Genomic DNA, 14,760 nt, shown 5'->3' with positions numbered 1-14,760 from the left:
GGGCCTGCCATGGCTTCCTCGTAGCTGTTAGGGTCATCTTGACTTACTAGTGTCCCATCACTAATAAGTGTCTCACCTTCTGCAGTAATATGGAATCCATAGTAATGCTCAGGTGCACTCCTAACTCTCGTGGAACGCCTCAGAGGTACAAGTTTGTCATTTGGCTCAACAGGAGTTTCCTCCTCAAGTTGAGGGCTAGAGTTTGAAGTTCCTTCACCACTTGATTCTTGAATTTCTTCAAGATCAATTTGCCTCCCACTGTCTCCTTGGCTTATAAACTCTCTTTCTCGAAAGACTCCTCTTCTTGCTACAAAGACCACATTGTCACTAGGTCTGTAGAAGAGGTAACCAAAGGATTGTTGTGGGTAACCGATGAAAATACACCTCTCGCTTCGAGGTTCGAGCTTATCATGAGTCTCGCGTCTCACGAAAGCCTCGCAACCCCAAATCTTGATGTGGTCTAGTTTAGGTACTTTACCAGTCCACATCTCGTGAGGAGTTTTGGCAACTTTCTTTGTAGGGACTAGATTAAGGATATGGGCGGCAGTCTCTAAGGCATACCCCCAAAATGAGATTGGTAGCGAAGCTCGACTCATCATGGAACGAACCATATCTAACAAGGTTCGATTACGCCTCTCAGCCACACCATTCAACTGTGGTGTCCTGGGAGGTGTCAATTGTGAGACAATCCCACATTCCCTAAGATAGTCGAGGAACTCTGAACTAAGATACTCACCTCCTCGATCGGATCGAAGCATCTTAATGTTCCTGCCCAATTGATTCTCGACTTCCTGTTTAAATTCCTTAAACCTTTCGAAAGTCTCTGACTTATGCTTGATCAAGTAGACATATCCATATCTACTGTAATCATCAGTAAAAGTCAAATAATAACGATTAGCATCCCTTGTGGCATGTTTGAATGGTCCACACACATCCGTGTGTATAAGGTCCAACAAACCTTCACCCCTCTCATACGAACCTGTGAAGGGTGACTTTGTCATTTTTCCAAGTAAGCATGATTCGCAACTATCATCTGACTTTAGGTCAAACGACTCCAAGACTCCATCCTTTTGGAGTTGGCCTATGCGCTTCTTGCTTATATGTCCAAGACGACAATGCCATAATGATGCTTTATCCAAGTTATTATTAGTAGTAGAATCAATACACAAAACATTATTTCCTAAGTTATCTACAACAGGCAAAGCTTCATACACACCATCACAAGGTAATGCTTTAAAATAAAGAACATTATTAAAGAAAGCATCAATAGAACCAACTTCATTATTAAATGAAAAAGTAAACCCTTGTTTGTACAAAGCATGAAAGGAAATAATATTTCTTGCCATTCCTGGCAAGTAACAACATTTATTCAAATCTAAACTAAACCCACTACTTAGCGATAAAGTATAAACTCCAATCTTGGTAACAGGTGAAGCTTTCCTATTCCCCATGATCAAGTTTATTCTTCCTTGCTTCACATCCTCACTTCTTCTTAGTCCCTGCAAGTCACAACAAATATGAATACCACACCCGGTATCAAGGACCCAAGAATTAGAATGGGGTGAGTTATTAGAAATGATAGTGTAAATACCTGCATGGTTGGGTTTGACTTTCCCATCCTTCACATCCTGCTGGTACTTTGGGCAGTTCCACTTCCAATGAGCCTTTTCATGGCAATAGAAGCATTCAGCCTCTTTTGGGTCGGAAAAAGGAGTAATGAAACCTTTCTTGGTTCCACTCGAGGAAGAGCCATCAAGGGTCCGAGCCTTGGTACCCTTCGAAGATCTCTTTCTCTTCCTCCCTCGACTTTTCCCGATTGCCAAAACCGGAGTTGAGTTTGGAGTAGGAGTGATAGCAACCGACTTCCCCTTAAGACCTGATTTTGCGGTCTTGAGAAGTCCCTGAAGTTTGCTGAGGGTGACTTCTTCCTTGTTCATGTGATATGTCATGCAGAATTGATCATAGCACGATGGTAAGGAGTGCAAAATGATATCTATTGCAAGATCCTCCGGGAAGTTCACATTAAGCTTCAGCAAACGATCCACATACCTTTGCATTTTCTGCATGTGGCTCGTGACGGACTCCCCGTCCTTCATCATGGTTGTTATCATGGAGCAGATGATTTCATACCTCTCTTGCCTTGCACTTTGATGGTATCTTTCCATCAAATCTTGGTGCATTTCATAAGGGTAGAAATCCTCATAAGACTTTTGGAGTTCCGCTGTCATCTTGGCCATCATGATGCAAGCCACTTTCGTAGCATCCCTTTCATGTGCCCGAAAGTCAGCGATCTCCTGAGGAGTTGCAGTGGTCTCATCAATCTCCTTAAGCTCCTTGTCAAGGACATATTCTTTGTCCTCGTAGCGGGTAATCATTCTGATGTTTCTGATCCACTCATTAAAGTTGGATCCATCAAAGGTGACTTTCCCACACAAGTTCATAAGGGTAAAGGAGCCATTAGGATTAGAGCCAGAAGCATTGTTGAAAGACATCTGAAGAAAAGAGAACAAGATTAGTTTAGATATCAGAGAGTCCTTAATAAAACACCCAAATGTAATATTAAGGCTAGGATCCAATCACAATATAATATAACTTAGAAGAGGTATGCTGTAATCTAAGCTATGTCATATTTGAAAGGTAGGTGAATGACGATTCACCAATTTCCACCATGAAAACCGCAATATTTAAGTATTAGGTTTTTTTTGAATGGTTCTTAGAAATTCCTAGATTCTTTGAGATTCAATGAACTTTTCAAAGGCATGTTTCAATCTCGAGTGTGCCCTCCAAGTTTTGTGACTGGGATACCGAGGATCACAAAACGAGGTGTAAAGTAACCATGCAAATCACTTGGTACCCTTAAAGTTTATCACTCAATCGATGTGCCGGTAAACCACACACGCTCCATCGATACTATAATAAACCCTAAGTCACCCTTTACCTACCTTGTTAAGTCCAAATTAGTGTGCCGGTTAACCACACACGCTCCACCAACGACTTAATCAAAGTGTAAAGTGTAATTTCATGGAATAGCACCTTATTCACATTTTTCCTAAAGTAACTAAGATTGGGAATTTAATAAAACATTTAGTTACTTTATAATATTCATCATACTTTGAATGAGAATTTTTAAGTCCTTGTCTTACCCGTTCGGCTAACGACCCTCCACCGGTCAAGCAAGCGGTGGGTGAGAGTGGACACCCATTAAGTCACCATTTTATAGGCAACAACCTTATACCCACCTTATAGACCGGCTTCGTGAATGAGGCGTACTAGCGGTAAGACGACTTTGTTCTTATACATATATATATATATATATATATATATATATATATATATATATATATATATATATATATATAATTATTAAATCATAATAATATAAGTATAAGGGTTGAATTTTAACTTTTAAAATTCTAGGGGTTGGAACTAAAGTTTTAATCTTAACTTTACTTGTTCCAAAACTTGAGGGCAAGTTTTGTAAACTTTCAAAACTTTTCATATCTTGTAACTTATGAGTTTAATAGAGTAATAAAATGAAGACTTTTCATTTTTCTAACTCTTGTGTTCTTTTAATGGTTTTCAATCCAAGAGACTTTTGGTTTTCCATAACTTGAGGACAAGTTATGGACTCCATTAAATAACATTATGATCAAGAATTAATCTACCACATAGGTTACAAATAATTCCTATGATCATCTAAACATCATAAGAACAAGATCATGAACATGAACACTTTCATATACCAGAATCACACTTTAATCTTTGTAATTTTGATAACTAGTTGTTGTAAATGAATTAGAAAAGACATTACACCTTCTAAAACAAGTTTTTCAAGTACCAAAACAATTTAGGGTAATGTTTCTAATCCATTTCCAGCAACTGAGGTCGAAATTCTGCACTCTGTCGACCCTACTCGCCGAGTACATAAACCTACTCACCGAGTAGGTTGAAGATACAAGTGAACTCGACGAGTCCTCCCCATGGACTCGCCGAGTCCATCAGTCAGACAGCAAGATTTTCGGCTTCCTTCAACATTTAAGCACAAATAACAAACAAACAAGCCTAGGCTCTGATACCACTAATGGGTTTTGAGCATTCTAACACTTCCTAAGTGTACATGCAACCCTAATAACCTTGGATCTATGTTTGTCTAATTATCATGCAAAGTTGAATTCCAAGGCTATATTCCTATCTAGCATACATGGGGAACAATTTTAACTTGAATAATAGATAGAATTACTTACCTTGTTGTTGCTTGTGTTCCTTGAAACCTTGTGAGCCTAGCACCCCAAGTGTGATGCCTCAAATGCTTCACACAACACCAAATGCTCTTGGAAAGACTCTTGAGATAACACACACTCCTTGAAATCGGCCAAGCCCTCTAGTTTCTTATGTCTAGCCGATTTTGGTGGAGAATATGATTCTTATATAGTGTTGACACATCTAGGGTTACACCATGTAAACCCTAATGTGTCATGACTCTTCATTTCCATGACCCATGGGTTTGTAACTCCCATGGAGCATCCATGGAGCATCCAATGGGTAGAACCCAACTTGATAATCCATGGAGCCACTTAGCCCACTATACAAGATATGGATGATTTACATAATCAACCCATATATTTAATTAGTTCTCTTTTGACCACTTAATTAATTCTAAATTAATTATTGATCAAACTAATCAAATAATATTATTAATATATTAGAACTTATAATATATTAATAATCTCCAAGTGTTATTTCTCTCATTTAGTCTATCCAATTGCATGGTGCCATGCAACCCAAATGGACCATGCCGGGTCGGGTCAAGTACATACCAGAAATAGTTATGGACTTAGACACCTTATCCAACATGATCTACATCTCTTTAAATCTCTCGGTGTAATGTCACTTCATATCGTCACCTGTGATATAAATAAACTGAGTGGGTCAGGTTGGGAAACCTGGTGAGTACATAGGGTTTTCAACCCACAATAATATAATTATTATGTTTAAACAATCAAACAATCAACCCAATTACCCATCCCCATTATCTTCTTTATTCTTAAGGATCTACCCTAAGAATCAACCATTCCTCGTTCATACATTCCTAAGGATCATCCTAAGGAATCGGCACGAAGTCCATCGTCACCGGGGTTTAGGCACTAAGTCTGCATAGTCGCCAGGCTTTTGGCACCAAGTCTGCATGATCACCAGGGTCTAGGCATCACGTCTGCATGATCACCAAGGTTTAGAGTACACCGAGTGAACACATCGTTCACAACACCTATAGGTTGTGAGCCTGCTAGTGTTCCACTGGACTGTTTAGAATAGTCCGTGGTTGTCAACCATACTCTGCTGAATGACGGGGACATCCTTTGGGGAAAAGGCTTCTCACATCGTACACCTCTCACCCATACCTCATAGTCTATATCACCTCTCAACTCATCGTCCAACTCATATTTCATCTATTATATCTACCCATGTTTTACCCCAACATTTTCATAGATATAAAATACATATATAGTTTAAATCTTTAAAACATGTATAAAATCTTTCACCGAGCATAGACAGCAAGTAAACAGACAATATGCACACATAGCACGTAGTAAATACTTCATATCTATGTATAAGTTGAAGGGGACCATGCACTCACCTGAAAGGTGATGACTCAACACTCGGACAACGCTTCGATACTCTCAAAATGATTTTCCTTCGATAAAACCTAGTACCAATACCACTAGGGTTTAGTCTAACGATAACCGCGACAAATTAATTAGTCTGACTATTATTATTATTATATAAGTGTTAAATAACACTCAATATAACTCATAATAATAGCCCAAATAATTATTTTAAGGACCTAATAACATTCCTATAATTATTTGAAAGCTATATTAAAAATTGCGTAAGCGTAGCTCACTTACAGCGAATTTTATTGAAAACCGGAATTTAATTGGAGCAGCGTTTCGAAACCGAAAGACTCCTTTTTCTCGGGACTCCGGGAGCCTCGGGGCTTCCTTAAGGTGCTAGGGGATCACCTAAGCTTAGGGGAGGGTTAAAACCCTTAGAGAGAGAAAGAAACCTAGAGAGAGAAAGAAAATGGTGTGAAAAAGTTGGAGACCCTTGCCCCCTTTTTATACCCTGCGAGGCCTCGGACTACGCTGGGCGTAATCCTTGGCTACGCAGGGCGTAACTTCGGATAGGGTCGCCACCTCGGATCCAGCTGTCTCACACTCGTCGGAAGGATAAGGCCGAAGGTACGCGGGGAATACTGGATCTCATACGCGGGGCGTAATGCGAGGCTACGTGGCATGATCCGAAGCGAAGACTTGGTCAGCAAGCAACGGCTCAGAAGCGGCCACGTCATCAACCTCTCGCAGATTTCGCAATTTTGCACTCCGACTTCTAAAAATCATATCTTTCGCATACGAGCTCCGTTTTCGACGTTCTTTATATCCATGCGAAGGTGGGAACGTACTCTACAACTTTCATTTAGACTCCATCGGCTAATTTTGATTTGATCTTAAATTTTATATTATTAACAGGCCGAGACAGGATTGGTCCGTTAAATCCTCATAACTTATTCATACGACGTCCGTTTTCGCCCATCTTTTTCTCGTTACGCTACTCTTTACGAGATCTTCGATTCCCGTTTAGTTCGTGTCGGCCAAAAACCGTTTGATCTAATATTTGAATTTCGGGTTGTACACTGCTAGTCCGAAACTTCGAAAAATCATAACTTCTTCATACGAAGTCAGATTTGGGCGTTCTTTTTATGGATGTTCTTAGTTTAACATATTCTATGACTTTTGTTTAGATCGCTAAGGCTAAATCTCGCTCTATCGTAAATTCACTATTTACGCTTCCCGGTGTCGTGCCGGTTCCGTCGCGAAACTTCGACGGGTCATAACTTCTTCGTTATAACTCGGATTTCGGCGTTCTTTATATGTACGGAAACCTTGTGACATATACTACAACTTGGTTCAAGTTATTTATTCTAAATAATCTTTTGTCAAAAATTTACTAGCCCGGATCTGCGGGCGTTACAGTACCTTACATTAATACATTACATGAGTACCTTACATGAATACATTACATGAGTACCTTACATGAATACATTACATGAGTCCCTTTACGTGGATACATTTTCATGTATACATTTACATGGATACTTGTACCTCGATTCATTAGGATGATTTATTAGTACTTTATGTGTAAATTGTCCTGCCTATCCCAGTTCAACGGGATATCTAGACGGGACTAACCATTCTGAATCTCAGCTGTTAGCACAAGTGGTTGATGAAACATTTACGGATGCCTACGGTTATTACTTATACTAGGAGTACCTCTACGAGACTAACCATTCCTCAGGCCTACTGTTCGCTACAGAGGTCGATGAACATCTACGGATGCCTTCCGCCCTCCTGCAGCTACAGAGGACAATTGAACAATCTACAGATGTCCAAAGGTTATACATATCACTAATCGCGATGTCGTTTTAATCCTAATACAAAAGGATAACGCTTACATGATTATATTGTTCCTATTTACTTTATTTGGTGATAAATTCACATATACGATGAGTTAGACTAAGTACTGTTTGTAATAGTCAAAAAGAAGGAAAAACTATCATTTTCATAGCAAAACATTCGGGTCTTGGTAGAAGACTATTATATTCTTTTCCTATTTACTTTATTTTGTGATACATTCACATAAACGAGGAGTTAGACTAAGTACTTTAAGTATTAGTCATTAGCAAGGAAAAACTATCATTTTACTTACAAAACATTTGGGTCTTGGTAGAAGACTACATTTCATACTAGTAGGAAATATGAGATATTCTAGGGTTTTCATACTTATATCAACTGTTCCATTTAAAGATTTACATGACATTCATAACAGCATTCCAAAACAAGACAATAACACTTAAATACTTATGAATTCACCAGCTTTAGGCTGATACTCGCTTTCAAAATAACTTGTATTCTCAGGCCATCAGTTAGACAGGTACGATGGCCAGGTTTTGAGAAGACGAAGCACATGACAAGACTCGTCTTATTTTGATTATTCATTTTATTGTTGTACATTATGAAAGAACACACATGTATTAAAACTTTACTTTTAATGCAATGGATGATGTTGTTGCTTGTTTACTACTTTACACTGTTATGATACTTCACATGACGTCCTCCACCCCGGAATGTTTCCGCCGTTCTTGGTTTTGGGGTGTGACAGATTGGTATCAAAGCTTTGTTTATAGTGAATATAGTATATCAACCCATAAAAGATATACTAACTATAAATACATTGGAATTAAAACACTCTGTCTAAGAGTTATACTTTTAAATAATAAAATATTTAAGTAAGTATACGTGCCTGCATTCATACTAAAATCAGTGTCACAATGACAAGAACAAAAGTATTACGATTGTTGAATATCACAAGTAAGCCTGGGGATGTATGGTCAGTCTTGGGGGTAGCATAGCCTGATCAACTATGTTGTTCTGAGGAGTGATTAGCACATGACCAAGAATGGTTATGATATGGCAACAAGTCTAAAAACTTACCGACATTACCACAATAAGAACATTATAACAGAACCTAAGTCTAAAATATCCTAGCGGTGTTTTGTGTTACTATACTTACTTACTTGAGAACTAAAACGGGTCTTCATTACTAAGTTGATAGCTGCTAAGTGGATACACTAATGCTATATGTAACTAGGATGTTATAGACTTAGAATCGGTGAAATTTTTCTTTACCCCTATTCCTTGTGAATTTGGAGTTAAGGTCACTTATTCGAAGGCCTATCCTGTGTTGATTACATATAATTGGTAAGCACTTTACAAATAGCGATATAACTAATGAAGATTTTGCTAATAATTATCTAGATAGTTCGTCTAATAATTATTTCCTTACCCAAATTCTCGCGTAGATAACATGGCTGGACTCCATCCCCACGGCAACCCGTACCTTCCGAACGAGGTCATTGATGGATGGTTTGAAGAAGAATGAGAGAATGATCATCCAATCCCTGTGAATGATCACCATGATGAAGACCTTTCGGACGGTGCTAACTCCGAACCCGAGGTTGAGAACCTACCCCAGACAGCTCCTTTTCCAATTCCTAACCCTCGTCCGGCTTTTCATGGCCCGATGCCTGAGTGGGTGGAATGTTGGAAACATGGAGCCAAGGACAAGATCAACCCATGCCATTCAATGGTGACCGAAGCTTCTATGACCTGAGAAATGGGGGCTCAGCAGACAGAATCTTGTTAATCTTGGTCCGCAGAGTGGCCCAAAATGAGATTCAAGGCAGGACAGCCCTACATCAGATCACTGAAGTTGTCGCCGATGCGAGAATACATACCCTCCGCACCATTCCTCTAGAAGATGCTCGTGAGAGATCTGAGAGAAACCATGAAACCCTGCTGCAAGCACTGGCTGAATCACGAGCCAAAGTCATAGAACTTCGAGTACGCCAAAGGGTGTACAAAAGACACCTACTTGATGTGGAACGCCAACTAGCTGAACTGAGAGTTCACCAGAGGGATTATCGTCGCTAGTAGTAGATACTTTACTTTATATTCCTTGTTAGAAAGGAATCGTGTTTCTGTCTATGCCCGATGTGGCATTTTCTATGAAACTATCTTGTACTGTAGATACTTTATTTAAGTCGTTATACCGTCAAGAACTATCTTCTCTGGATATGATGTAAGACCTTTTACAAGGTCATTTTCCCGAACTTGTACGTCGTGAATATCAAAGATATTGACAGTCGGATAACTTATGTGTAATTCTTTATTCAAATACTCTTCTCATACTTTCATTAGAGTCTATTTGAAACATGCTCTATTCAAGTCATTGGACTATAGCAATTTGACTCCGAAGACATCTCCAAGTCTGTTTTAATGGTTGGATCATGTTATTCACCAACCAACGATACCTCGGCACGACAAACATCTAGAGACCATTGTACGAACTTACTTTCGATCTTTGCTAGGACTGCATCATAGGGATGCAGGTCAAACCTTCGTGAACATGCTTCCATTCCGTACTAGGACTGCATCGTAGGGATGTAGGTCGAACCTTAGAGAACATACTTCTATACTTTACATGAGCGATCGAACTACGTCTAGGTTCAACCATTCTCGCTCACAAATTCATTTTCTTTCCGTGTAACAGAATCATGTCGCCAAAGAAAAACAATCAACCCCTCAACCAAACACCAACTCTTCAGATTGATGCAGCTACCTTTCAAGCTGTAGTCTCGGCTGCCGTGTCAGCTATTCTGACCCACCTTAACGCTAACAATCCAAATGTTAGCGGGATTGTTAACAACGATTCCAATCCGTGTAACAATCAAGCACCTCAACGAACAACAAACTATCATGACACCCCGAGTCCCAACACCAAGTGTAACAAACGGAAGTCTTGGGCTAAATCTAAGGACAAATCGCTTCGAAGGGCGAACAGGAAACAACCACCAGTAACAACTTTCACAGCCACGACATTTGTACCTCAAACTACCTTTGCTTCTAGTATCCCAGTTGTCCCTAAACCAGCCAGAATTTATGATGGAAATCTCCCAAAATGTATCCAATGCAGTTATCACCACCATGGACCTTGTAGGGAGAAGCAGTGCTCAAACTGCAACAAAAAAGGGCACACCAAGCGTTACTGCAAGAGCCTAACAGGGCCGAACAACCAAGTGCCCAGCACCAGTGTAAACCAGGCTTGCTACGGTTGGGGAAAGGTAGGTCACTACAGAAGGAACTGCCCTGAGGCAGCAAATGTTGGCACAGACGGAAGTATGCTACCGACCCCCGCTGCAAGAGAGACTACTCCGGATCCACGTTAATGTAATTAAGGCGTTTCGTTGTAACGGACTTATAAACTATCCAAAACTAGTGCAACCAGAGTCTTATCTTTTGCGAGATCCCGTCCGTTTAGGGATGCTCGTGTTGCGTATACTTGTCTTTTGTAGTATACCTTGTTCGCAGCAATAGTCTTGTAGTAAATCTAAAAGTATAGTAACTCTGTTAGAGATTGCACTGTTGTGTCTTGGTCTGTAATGCCTTATGTTCAAATCTAATGTCTTTAGTTTCCATATGATTCCGACTTTATCATACGACTCAAGTAAATTCAATCCTCGCAATACCTGCTTCATAAGTACATCTCTATCTCAGTAAACGTCTTTTAGCGAAGCTGTCATATCAGAACACCGAAATACTCATGCATGGAGTACCTTATAGTTCTTTTCCTTTCTGAAGGAATCCCCGCAGTATCATTCATGCAGTACGTCAAGTTCAATCCAAAGATTCATACGGTTGATCTATCACTGAAGAATGTATACATAGGGGTGATATATAATCAACGTTCTACAAGTTTAGAATTGATGATTCCACCTTAACTTCTTTTCCCTCGATGGGATGTGAGCTTAAGGAAGAATCAATTATTCGACTACCTTTTCAATCTTAATTATATACGACTCGTATACACGAGATTGTGATCGTTGAACCATGTATGAATTCTAAAATGAACTTCAGGGCGGAGACTACCCAAGACTTCGAGTAATTGGATAGGCATGTGAATAAACTTAGAACCCAGTATGACTCTTATAACCAGATCGCCTCACAGTCTAAACACCTACGGAGATACAAGAATAGCCCGAACAACACAACAAACTACTCAATAGTAGAATTGGAAGGCCAGGCTTCTCACCCTTGAGAGCTCCGGTCTTATTCTTCCAGAAGTCGACGGATTGCATCATATGTACCTCGTCGATCGGGGACTCCGTTATGATTTCCTTTAGAAATTGTTATCTCTGCCTCGCATAGATGAATTGATTTAGCAAACGCAGGGAAAGAATTACTTTCAGAAATGGACCTGAGATCCGAATATCACCAGTTCGAGTGTTAGGGAAGGATGTCCTGAAGACTACCCACCGAACTCGATGCGGGCACTTCGAGTCTGTAGTGATACCCCTCAGATAGGACCAATACGCCCATAATATTCATGAGCTAAATGATTAGGGTACTCCTTTCTTACTGGGATCAGTTCGTCATTTCTCCATGTAATGACTTACTTATCTACCTTCGTAGTAAGGAAGAACCCACAGAAACATTACCTTCAGAGGAACTTTCGCGAAGTTCTCTAAACACGAGTTTTGAAATTTAAGAGTTAGATTCCTAAGACACACTGTTAGTGATGTGGTAATTTTTGAGTACTCTTTCAATTTGTCAAAACCGTTGAGAATTTGTCAACACCAGAGACGCCGTCAGAAATTCGCCAAATTCTAGGTCGTGCAGACCTACTATCGTAGTCCATTCAGAACTCCTCGCAAATCATAGAAATCCTTTTGACTTTGACCCGGCAAGGGGTGGCCCTTGACTGGGAAGTTAAGCAAGAGAAAGAACCATTGGAATTCCAAGTGAGAGACCAAATTCTTTAGGAAATCTCACTCTGGGAATGGCTTAATATGCTTCGTAAAGCGTGGAAAGCTAAATCTAATATAGTTAGGACCTCCATGATTCTTACCAGAATCGGTCATGTATCTCACAAACTAGACCTGTTCTGCGAAATCAGTAATGTACATTTTACTCTTCGCGTCTCGATCTTGAAACAGTACCTTTCCGTTAGGACTCTCGTAAGCCCACTCGACGAGATTGAGATTAATGAGATCCTCTCCTTCGTATTAGAACTGTAATGACCCTCTACCGAGAGGTCAAGCGGACGAAGCAACGTCGTCGCCCGTTAGTAAAGGTTCGTTGGAATACCAACCGAGGACCCGGATTCACTTATGAGCGCGAGAACCAATCGATTAGGAAGTTTCCACCTCACAACTCGATCACCTCTACCTACTTCCTTACATAGATTCTAATATTGGGACAAAATTCCCTCTAACAGGAGGATGATGTGACAACCCGAAATTTCCATTCTGAACAAACCATATCAAGTCAATAGAAGTTAGAACAGTTACAGTGAACTTCAAGACTTTTTGGTATAAGTTTGAGTATTTCAGGATTTACACTTAAGGAGATATCAGGAGAGTGGATGCACTAGGGTTTTGTGCAACACTGTTATTCCAAAACTCTATGATATTAGAGTTCATTCCGGGAATAAAATATCTTCTGCCAAAAATCCCAGGACTATATATAGAAATCTGAACCATATTTATTCATTAGTTACATTTCCAACTAGAGAAAAGCCGAATTCTCTCTCACGGATCTTCAGGTTTTCATCCCAAATCGTGAGTACTTCCATCTAGTTGTATTATATAGCTTAGATTGTGCTTAATAACATCAAAATCGGATCAAAACCCCAAGATTTGAGAGTTTACCGCCCAAGAACACTTGGAGAGTAAACTCTTTTATAAGGGCCAAATGGTTCCTAGTCCTTCCTTAAGCCATGAAACTAGTTTGGACTTGTACACTAATGAGTTTAGGGATAGAAAACAACCTCAAAACACCAAGGAAATGGTGTTCATGGCCCAAGATCTTCTTGTACCGTGAACACTAAATTTAGGGCCAACGTGTGCCCAATGTCCCTCCAAACCTTGGAAATGAACCTTGAGACTACCCATAGCTGGTTTAGACATCCAAAACATTAAGAATCAAGGGTTGAAAGTGAGTTCATGGCCAAGAATGATCTTGGGCCGTGAACTCCATTTAAGGTTGCCAAAATGCCCTAAATGCCTTCATTAAGCTAAGATACAAACAAAGCACTTTACCTTGATGTGTCTAGGACCCAAAACAATGAAAATACCAACACCCATGAGTGTTTACGGCCGCAAACACATGACCAAATGGTCCATGGGCCGTAAGCTCAAGTTAAGGGTGTTTTGATGCCACAAACACTTCCTAAGGCTTAGGCTTGAAATTAGGATGCTTCCTTATGACCTTTAGGACCCTCATAAACATAAATGGCCATGAGTTTACGGCAGTAAACTCATTAGGGCCGTGAACTCCTTAAAACTCCAAAGAAAGTGAGTTTCTCTTCATCATAGGTTAGAGTTAATGTCCCTAAATCATACCCTAGCCTTCAAACTTGCACTCCCACATGAGTAGCCATGAGTTTACGGCCGTAAACTCCCTTGGGCCGTGAACGCATGGTAGTAAACTCATGTGAGTGCCTTTATACCTTCCTATGTTAAATCACATGTGATTCCAACACTTGGTCAAGGTATTTCCTAGTCCCGGAAGGTGTTTCCTTTCATATAGATGTTATAAAAACTATATTCATGTCAATATGTGTCCTTATATGTCATTTAGGACTTATTGTGTCTTGGGACTTCATTCGTGGAACTTCTCATCCCTACACGCATACCCGTTAGAACCACTCACAACAGGTGACTTCATACCCCTTAACCAATGTTTAAATGATTTTAAATGCTTTAATAGGGGGGGGGGGGAATACAAGTAGAAAACAGCATTTTATCAAATCTTTCATATGTATTTATAACTGTGTTTTCATCTAGCAGATTTCACATACTACAAAATGTGATGCATGAAATGGTTTTCTATCTTAAAAATACTTTGTTATCAAATGTATTACTTTTGAAATGTTTATTAAAATGACATCAAGTCATTGTTACTTATTGTTCAAAACTCTTAGATGTTTTGCAAAACCATTTTTAACCTACTTGAACAACTAATTACCTTCTAGTTAACTATTATAGGGATAGTTAGAAGATACAAAACATTATTCCTATTACAAGGAATGACATCAGAGTCAGTTCATTCATGAGTCTATACAATACATTAAATGAGTACCTTA

Source organism: Lactuca sativa, chromosome 4, assembly GCF_002870075.4.
Source record: "Lactuca sativa cultivar Salinas chromosome 4, Lsat_Salinas_v11, whole genome shotgun sequence".
Taxonomy (NCBI): domain Eukaryota; kingdom Viridiplantae; phylum Streptophyta; class Magnoliopsida; order Asterales; family Asteraceae; genus Lactuca; species Lactuca sativa.
Note: the sequence above shows the minus strand (reverse complement) of the source record.